Source organism: Coenobita brevimanus, chromosome 78 (genome assembly GCF_032717465.1).
Source record: "Coenobita brevimanus isolate Jiangsu-jjx chromosome 78, ASM3271746v2, whole genome shotgun sequence".
NCBI lineage: Eukaryota > Metazoa > Arthropoda > Malacostraca > Decapoda > Coenobitidae > Coenobita > Coenobita brevimanus.
This window is the reverse complement of record NC_137031.1, coordinates 24,920,709-24,931,116: the sequence shown is the minus strand read 5'-3', so window position 1 is coordinate 24,931,116 and position 10,408 is coordinate 24,920,709.

Below are 10,408 nucleotides of genomic sequence, written 5' to 3'. Positions count from 1 at the left end.
TAAAAGACACATGGCAGGCTTCGTAACGTCTCCCTAATGATTCTGTGTGCATATTTCATCTTAACATTGTCTTCTATGGTAATTATATCTTTATATTATCGAAGTAGTGTGTATCGATAACACACAAAAGGATATCACAGTGCAGTTTGAAGAATAACTCGCTAATGTACTGGTGCAAAGAAATATTTCAATGCCACCTTGAACACGATGTAGGTGTTAAATCGAAGAGGCTGAGCTCCTCATCGCCTCTCTCTCTCTCTCTCTCTCTCTCTCTCTCTCTCTCTCTAATCCCTAAGGCACATCACAGAGTAACTCCAGACCGCACACAATGCTGAGTTAATGCAAATGGGAAGTACTTTGCAGGAACACCACAGAAAGTGCTCCCTCTCTGTTAACTTATATATCTATCTATCTATCCATCAGTCTATTTCTATTTCTTTTCTATATCAATACCTATGTCTGAAAGATCGCTGCATTCAGGGACTTTTAAAAGCTCCATGAAGTAGAACATCACCAAACAGAAATCAAACACGCTTTATGCTCCCAAATACTTGATGTCTCATCGTTTAAGTCAAAACTTATTCAAGTTTCACTCCTTATGTTTCGTTTCGTTTTTTAAAGGCTCCAACATGCTTGCATGCGTCGGTCTAGGTCACCTAATGGCTGCTCTACATGTTGCTTGATCTCTGGCAGCCTCCCTATTCAGTCCCTTATCCTTGAGGCCAAACTCGATGACCTCGTCCCAAGTCTTTTGATATTAATCCCTTGTTGATGTGTTTGTTGTTGTTGTTGCTGTTGTTGTTGTTCCAGGCTCATTTGAGAGTGAACCCAGCAAACCACAATTTTTTTCCCTTCACTTGCAGCCCATCCACCCCCTTTCAAGGGATTGGGGAAGTTCAGGGAAGTTTGTATCACCAGGCAGCGGTGTCACCTGGTTGTATCAATGCAAATACGTGAAGGCGTCCCTCTCCAGCACGTTAGTCCCTTGAATCCAGCTGACGACATTTTTAGTATATTCTTGCTGCCTCCAGACGGTTTTGTTTTGCTCATGGAAAAGATCTTATATTCAAAGGATCTTATATGGAAAAAATCTATATTCTAAGGTTGTATCTAACTTACGGTTCGAAACGTCACTCCTAGACTGAAAAAAACTTATCTTCCCATTAAAAAATGAAGTAATTAAAGTGTCTCAAGGCTGCAGAAGATGCAACGTCATTTATAGTTTCTTCTTTGCTGTAACCAGACGATTTTATTCAACCTGATAGTCTGTCCGATCTTCATGGGTAAGTTATGGCCTTCCCTAACCCCTTCCCTACAATACATCCTCCGTCAGTGTGTAATGTAAAATGGTCGGGTGGTAGTGTTGCTGTTGTGGTGGCCCATGGTTCATCTGAATGTGAACCCAGTGGACTGCAGGCTAAATATGTCTTCTTGACGTCCTCCTGTCGGGGGATAGGGAAGGAGCTAAGGGATGTTTGTATTACCGGGCAGTGGTGCTGCCCTGTCATATCAGTGCCACCACATGAAGGCGGCACTCTTCAGCAGCGCTTGGTGGTGGCCTGATACAAATGAAATACACGCCACCCGAGCAGTGCCGGTTAATTAAGGTGTGATATCACTGAAGCCTGAAGGATTAATTGACATTATCTAGTGGACTGCAAACAGGCTATTATGTACCTCGTGTTTACCTTCTGACAGAATACTTGATCATTAACTCTCTCTCTCTCTCTCTCTCTCTCTCTCTCTCTCTCTCTCTCTCACACACACACACACACACACACACACACACACACACACACACACACACACACACACACACACACACACACACACACATTCGATAGCAAATCCCTACAATTACTGTAGTGACTTGTTCCACCTCCTAACCCCCACACTCACTTGCACTCCACCATCACCTGAACCACGTCCAATTAAGCTTCACTTTGCCCCTGAAGCACAGTGCATGACAGGCTTGTTGGAGTGAGGCGAGCAGAGCCAGGGTTCAAACAGGGTACCAATGGACTCAAAGGATCGACAGAGCATATTATATGCAGCCCAGAGGAAGGATGCTTAATTGCCTGGGACCTACACCCCCTTAACTCCTCCCCAATCATAATATACTATATTTCTGCGTGTGTGTGTGTGTGTGTGTGTGTGTGTGTGTGTGTGTGTGTGTGTGTGTGTGTGTGTGTGTGTGTGTGTGTGTGTGTGTGTGTGTGTGTGTGTGTGTGTGTGTGTGTGTGTGTGTGTGTGTGTGTGTGTGTGTGTGTGTGTGTGTGTGTGTGTTGTACAGCCAAAACTGGATATTAGATTTTGAAGAAACATGGCAGGATGTTTGGAACTGGGTCCCAGATGGGCCAGTTTAAGTTTCATGTTGACTGAAATTTCCTGAAGGGGTGAATCTGGCTCTTTATAATGGTCTTCATTGCAGTTTCGTATTACGTAGTACCGGTACTTGAAAAATATGGCGGGGGCATATCCGTGGAGTTTCATGCATTTCTGCGCGCGCGTGCGCGTACACACACACACACACACACACACACACACACACACACAGAAAGAGAGAGAGAGAGGTTGTGTTTCTATAGTCTGATGTATATTACTTCATTAATCTTACAAACATACGATTTTATTCATCAGAAAATGGTCGTACCTGTGAGCTGTGGTGGTGGTGGTAACTGTGATGATGATGGTAGTAGTGGTAGTTGTGTTAGTGATGATGATGATGATGATGATGATGGTGGTGGTGGTGGTGGTAGCTGTGATAATGATGGATGTGGTAGTGGTAGCTGCGATGATGGTGGGGGGGGGGTGCCACCTTTGTTTGGCGGTGGTGGTAGCTTTGATGTTGATGGTGGTGGTGGCAACTGTGGTGGTGTTATATGGTGGCGGTGGTGGTGACTGAGATGAAGGTGGTGGTAACTGAGATGATGGTGGTGGTAGTGTACTGTGGGTCGTGGTGGTGATTGTAGCTGTGATGATAACGGTGGTGGTGGTGGTGGTGGTGGTTGCAGCTCATGAAAAACGGCCCTTAAATATACATGCTGAGCGGCTCGGTAGGGCTGCAAGATGCTTTTGAATTTGTATAACCTACTGTGCATGTTTGCTCTAGCCTGACGAAGATCCCTAACGCCTCTGAACTCAGCTGATGGCCACGTGTTATCAAACTGGAGGATCGATTGGACTGACAACATATATATATATAAAATAATAAATAATTTGGTTTTACGCCTGGTATCCCCGAAGGGCTAAGGCGTTGCCCCTGGGTAGAGGACTTTTGGATTGGAGTGTGTAGCATTTTATGACCGGATGCCCTTCCTGATGTCTACCAATGACCCTTGGGTGGATTCGATCCTCCAACCCTTCGGTCAGAGCGGAGTGCTCTAACCCACTGAGCCACGGCTGCTACAACAACAATGGACAACTATTCCACTATTCCACCCTCAGTTATAAAATTCATCACATTTCATACAATCACCACTTACTCCTCAGGTTGACAAAAGGAAACGAAATACAGTTGCAAATTAATAGTAAAGTCAGGATATAACAGTTCACCCTATATTTCAATCAGTTTACTTCCCACTTTGGCACGTTCGTCATTTATTTCTCTAAAGCATGATATAGAAAACAGTTATATCTGGGCTAAAAATTATAGACCATTCCTCGCTCATCTTTGAAATATCAGCCAACGGAAAACAGTAAGGTAGGTGAACTTTTGTTTCTGACTCAGCCACACGTTGGGAACCCATGTACTGACAAAGTACTCGACAGAATCCTTAAAGAGTCAACACAGCTAATGTCTGTCTATCTATATACCTAGGCTGCTTCCCCGAAAGAAAGGGAGGTAGCCGAGACAGGACGACAAACTCCCAATTTACTCATCCAAACACACATTTATTCGTATCTTAGCCCCGAGGGGAGAAGGGACCGATCCTCACGGCACCACACCGCACGAGGGTCAACTTTGCAGTGCATACAGCGACATCCGCAGCCAAAATGCACTGATATATTTTACTTATCTTGATGCCTAGTAATAGTTCCACGCCAGCGTTACCTGAAAAGACAACAATATTTGTGATAAGCTTCTTATCAACTGTAGTTATAAATGAAATTAATTACAAAGGATTCTAATAAAAAATCAAGTTACCATGGCAATGATTTCCTGTACATTGTTAACTGTATCAACAGAAAATGAAGTAATTATCTCAATAGAGTCATGCTGTTTATGCGTGTGTCTATGTGTTTGCTCGTTTCTTTCACGAGAACGGTAATATATATCAGTTTAATCCATTTTTGCGTAAGGTCGGGGTAAGTCCAGGGGATGTCCAAAAGAAGAAAAAAAAAATGGCGATCGAGTGACGCGACGCGACTGCGCGAGATTGTCGGAAATAGTGACACGCGAAAATATGAGAAATCATTTTTTCGACTTTTTGGTCAGAATTGGTCATTGTGGGCTTAATAACGGCATGGAAACCAAGATAATGGTATTTGCAAATATTTTGTGATGAGAATGGAAATCTTTGCGTGCAACCAATATTTACTATAATAAAATAGAACCAGCAAGGAAAACAATATTGCTAGCACTGAACTCAGCTATGCCCGGGATAAAAACCATGACCATGCATAGTGGCATTCCCTGGGAGGTCATGTGGCAGACGACCCTGGGCTCGTAGTTTCCCCAGTGCATCTATGTTTCCCCTTCGGCCCAATTCTGCTGGAAGATGTTCCCAATGGAACTACTCTTACTATTTCTTTTAATGCGAGGAAGAAGGAACTGCTAGCCAGAAGCCAGCAAGATTGTTCCCTCCAAGAAAAACAAAAACAAGAAAACAGAGAGACAAATTATACATCCATTCATTTCGAGATGCCTGGACACACTGCCATTGAAAGACTGGAGGTCACTGGCAGTAGGAAATTCAGAGGATGACAGTTCCAGAGTTGACCAGTTGTATACATGAAGGACTGGGAGTAAAGATTAACTCTTGCATTAGAGAGGTGGGCAGAAAAAGGAAGGGAGAATGTTGTGAGAGAGAGTTACACACCAGCCGTTGTGATGGAGGGACGGAAGCAGAAGTCCAGAGGAGCAGTGTCCATTGAAGTAACGATAGACAAGAGACAGAGATGCAACAGCGCGGTGAAGAGACAGAGGGTGAAGAGAACCGGAGAGTCAATGAGACGAAAAGGCTTTGACTCCACATTGTTAAGAAGGGCTGTATATGAAAAGCGTTGCCACACATGAGTTGTACTCTACACAGGGGCGAATAGAACCCGTGTGTAAAGTCAACAACTGTGCAGAAGCAAAGAAGGCATAGAGTCAGCTTAGCACACCAAATCTCTTTAAGCAGATTTTACTAGAGAGGTTAAATGATCTTTCCAAGATTAATCCAGTGAGAACCAAACACCAAGTACAGGATATCTAATGATGATGAAAGACTGAGTTGGATATTGCTAAAAATGAGATGATACTCCTGTGGAAGATTCCGATGTTTTGAAAGATTCTGTCTTTCTTTCCTTCATTCTTTCCACTTCCTTCGGTCTGTGGGTGACTCTACACTGAGTGACAAGCCAAATGGTTTCCTGTGCACCAGGAAACCATTTACTACACTGGGTGGTAACCATATAACCAATTTTTGGCGCCTGGTAGTTTAGTGGATAATTATTGCTCTCCAATCTGATTGAGCCGGTGAAGGTTTATATCCAAGGAGTGGTTGGGGTTGATTGCTCATGTAATGCCACTCAGGGATGAGTGAGGCTGGTCACTCTCATCTTAAATGTCAGGACCAACTGCCTAGCCCCGGGCTCCTACGCTCCTCATGGGCCAATGTAGGATTGGATGATGGATGGATGGATGTAAGAAGTGAGTTTTTAATGCATTAAAAAAAAATACTTTTACCCCAGCCAGAGATTTGAGCCAAGTCAGACATTTGGTGTACCATAGCCTCATCTCTTGTTTGTTGAAGTAACTGCTGAGATGGACTCAAGGTGAAATGTGGAGCCATCAGCGTATGAGTGGATAGGGTTAGGTGTACAGCTTAGACGATCGTTGATGAATAGAAGGAAGATGGTGATAGGACAGAACCCTAAGGAAAATCGCTATTGATAGCTCTAGGTGAAGAATGGTGGCCATCCACAAAAGCAGCCATAGAACGACCAGGAAGGAACTCTTATCATGCCATGGACTTATTGCCAATGAACCTATTTCCCCATTACCCACCCATCCATCCCTCCGACCCAACATACTCACCACCTATCCTGCTTACCCACCCATAGTCACTCACCCACCCACCATTTCTCCATGGACCCATTTCCCACTACCTACCTACTCACCTTTCCCACCCTGTCAACCCATCACCCTTCCCACCCTGCCCACCCACTCATCTTTCTTACAGTGCCCATCCGGCCACACACGTATTCCCCATGAACCTATTTTCTCACTGCCCACCTGCTCACCCACCCACACTCACCACCCTCCTACCCATCCTGCCCACCCATTTATCCACCCATGCTGCCCCGTCACATCCACACACCCACCAACCCTACCTACGCACCCCACCCCACCCATCCTCTCACCCATCCGAACTGTCGTAATGATAGTGGTACGGATGAAGGAAAAAGTTATTAAAAAAAAAAAAAACTAGCGTAATTAGCACCCAAGTTTCACTATGCTGACTTGATCACTGCCTTGATTTGTGTTAAGTTTAACCCCCAGGAGCGATATTTTAGCAACTTTATTCTAGATAGTCATATTCCCAGTAAAATGTTATTCCTGTCAGAGCACTTTACATCCCTCTAGATAGTTCCTCCTTAATTACTCTACCAGACAATCACAGACAGACACAGTTCAAGAATTATAGATAAGATTATTATTATTTTTTCTTAATCACTCTACCAATCCTTCTGTGCCTTACCAAGACCGCAAGAGATGGGCCTATTTTACTCAGTACCAACGTTTAACAATTTTAAGGCGAGCATAACCAGCCTAATCAACCCCTGGGCAGCATTCTATGTACAATAAACTTCAACCAACCATCGGATGTAAATTCTTAAGCTCAAATTCAAGTCTCGGTTTTGAACCAGATCCCTTGTTTAAAACCCCGGATTAAAGCATAATCCCTAATTAGTGATATTCAGTACGAGGTTCTGAGCAGCTGAGGCCGGTTTATTCGGTCACCAGTTTAAACTGCCTCGAGGGGGTGGATGATGGGAGATTGAGGCAACATAAATGCGAGGTCATTCTTTGCAAACATTTCCACAGACTGAAGAGTCTGTGGAGAGGAGAATATTGGGTGACATGCGTGATAACGTCATAAAATTTTTGCATCAAATATCCTTGTCCTACGTTGGGAAAGCTGCGCAAACCAAACAGAAGCCTGTTTCGTCCGTAACATATTTCTCTACTTTGTCAGTTGTACAAACATTTTTTAAAATAACAAAACAAAGGAAGGAAAAGAATGAGTAAAAATAATAATCCATACACCAGATTACTGGTGTCCTCCATTAATCTAATATACTATAGCACTAGCCATTTATGCGTGTGTGTGTGTGTGTGTGTGTGTGTGTGTATTTTGGGCAACCAAAACTACATATTCAAATCGCACCAAAATTGGCACAAAAATCGCAAAAAAATCGCTGATGTGAAAAAACTTGGTCCCATCACGATTGAAAAACTTTTACTATATTTAATGAGCGATCACCTTTTGACCCAAAAACGCTGCTCCCGGAGCCCGGCATAGGATCTCTGTAGAATTTTTTGCCCAGAGGTAGAACTAAAATATACTATAGCAGTAGCCGTGTGTCTATATGTGTACTTCGGACTTACGTTCGGACAACTTGAGTTCCATTCCCGACGCCGCAAATAATACGATCAATTGGTTAGCTGCAAAAAATCCAAGTGACTACGCTACACTAGAACAGCACATAAACGCGAGAGCCCTCCACAGGATCAAGTGCGAGGGGCCTGAAGAGTCCACGAGCACTTGTAAAATATCTGTAACAGTTGGACTTGAACTGCTGTAGGTTGAAATTTGGAGGGAAACAACTCTGGTGAAGCGAGTTCCAGAGAGATTCAGTTCGGGGAATAAAAGAATTCTGATAGGCAGAAGTTCTGCAATATGTCTGAGTGACGTTCCAGTCATGAGCGCTGCCAGATGCCCGTGTGGCACGAGTGAGGCATGGAGAGGTGGCACCATGGACGCAACTTCGTCTGAGCATTTGCAGTAATAATACCTGTAATATAGTGCAAGGGAGGCAACATTCCTTCTTACTTGTAGGGTAGGTAGTTTATTTATAATAGCAGGGTTATTAATAATGTCAGCATTAGGCTTTATTTTACAGCTAGCGCGTTTTGAAATCCAGGAAACCGGGAATATGTGAAATCTTCATCTATAGTATACTGCATTCGATAGGCCTATTTAGCTTAGCGCTTTTCCAGATTTCTGTTTTGCAACACTGCCTGATAACTTGTTGACGGCAGCCAGACCCCAGAGCGCTTCTTAAGTTATTCAGTCACACGGTGGGCGTAGGGAGGGAGGGATGTACCGTACCTCTGTATAACAAAACTACCAGCTGAACAAACAGTACCTACCGTCCTCCTGTGACATAAACGTTTTCATCAATTAATATATTTTTGAAGTATCCAGAATACTGTATATATGATTTATCATAAATTTTATTTGTTTCGAAGAAGCATAAATATTGGTAGATGACATAAACAGGCTATTTAGACATCGCCATTCCCCCATAATGAAGTTAGATCGAAGCGGTTTGACTTAATGTGCTTCAACTTGTCGCTTTTACGTGTACCAGTAATGAACAACTGATATAAATATTAAATTCACATATGGCAGGTACTGTAATGGCTGACGTGTTAATATAGAAATAATAAAGTACAAACTAAGGGTTGCTAACTTCCCGGTACAGCACTATTCATGAAGTCATGGATTTTTTTTTTTTAATTCACTACACACACACAAAACTGTTCACTGACCCAACAAAACGGGATCACTCCACCAATTCCATGAAAAAGGAAAGAAAGTCTCTCAGTGGATCTTTTCCGAGCAAAAAATTGTGTTTTCAAGACATGATACCAGAGTTACTGTATTAAGATAATCAATTTTTCTTTCTTTTTAGAATGGCCGGCAAAATGAATCCCACAGAAGAGTTCGACCCCATAAACCAGACGACCGAAGTCTACGTCCAACTGTTCGTGTGCTTCATTGTAGGTGCAGTGCGTTTCTTAATGCGTAAGCACTGCCTGCAGAAGCTGATCCATCGTTGTGATTATTTTCTAATAGTGGTGTGGTGATACGAAGACGACCTGAACGATGACGGTTCTCCATTGTGCCTTCCTCCTGAATTCACCTAATCCATCTTTCTATAGTTAGGCTTATACCAAATGTTTGAGCTGTCAGTTCAGGATTCGCTTCCCGTAAATAAAGTGAGATAATGCCACCTTTCATCTCCTTAATAGCTGGATGCTCGTTGTTTTCCCTCTCCTTATGAAGGTATAGTAGGTCTGATTGACGTTTTGTATTAAGGTGTAAGAGGAAATGTCCAGGTGATCATCGCCTAACCGCTAGCACTTCGTCTCTCATACGAAATTTGGACTCACTAATTCATTTATACCGTCATCCCATCAGCAGCAGATATGAAGCTTGAGAAAAGTCTGGCTAGCCAACCACGAATATGTAACCAAGGTACAGCTCTCATAATGTTTCAAGTGTTGTACTTAATCTTCAGACAAAACAGCGATACGACTGTTGTCTTTGACTGTACTGTACATACCTGTAAGCTCACCTGACTCTGAGGCTTTAGATATCTTCCGTTCACCTTCTCTCGGAGGACTTTGATGCATGGTCGTGAGGAGCGTAGACGTGTTTTCTGTTGCGCTCTTCTCTAGTTTTTAGGGCTGCCTCACCGGCATTAGCTTTTTTTTTCCACCCTTCTGGTGACACTTAGGATAGCTAGTACTAATTTTCCTCCCTACCCTTGCTAGAGATATAGTAAGTGTCTATATCTTTTTACTAAGATTGCATTTGCTTACTCGCCCACGGAGGGTCCCCCCCACTGATCGCTCTGGGGTGTGAATTAACACGGTCGGGCCTCCCTGGAGTGGTTTGAGAGGGCAATCTTAGCCATAGGTGTGTGGTCCCCGGTTGTTTGTCCCTTGTTCGTTTTTCCTCCTCCTTCCCACTTCCCCCGTTAGGGGGAAGTGGTCACTATGGCGGACGCCACTGCTGCCTCCCCCCCCTTCAGGGGGGGAGGTAGTCCTGACCGACCCCCGACTGTCTCACGGACGGACTACCCCCAGACTGAACGGCCCCGGACACGCCCTTTGCTAGACATTAATGTAAAAAATGCGAGTTTTGTTTTGTTGCATGCGGTTGGTTCTACTCCCCTGTCCAGCCTC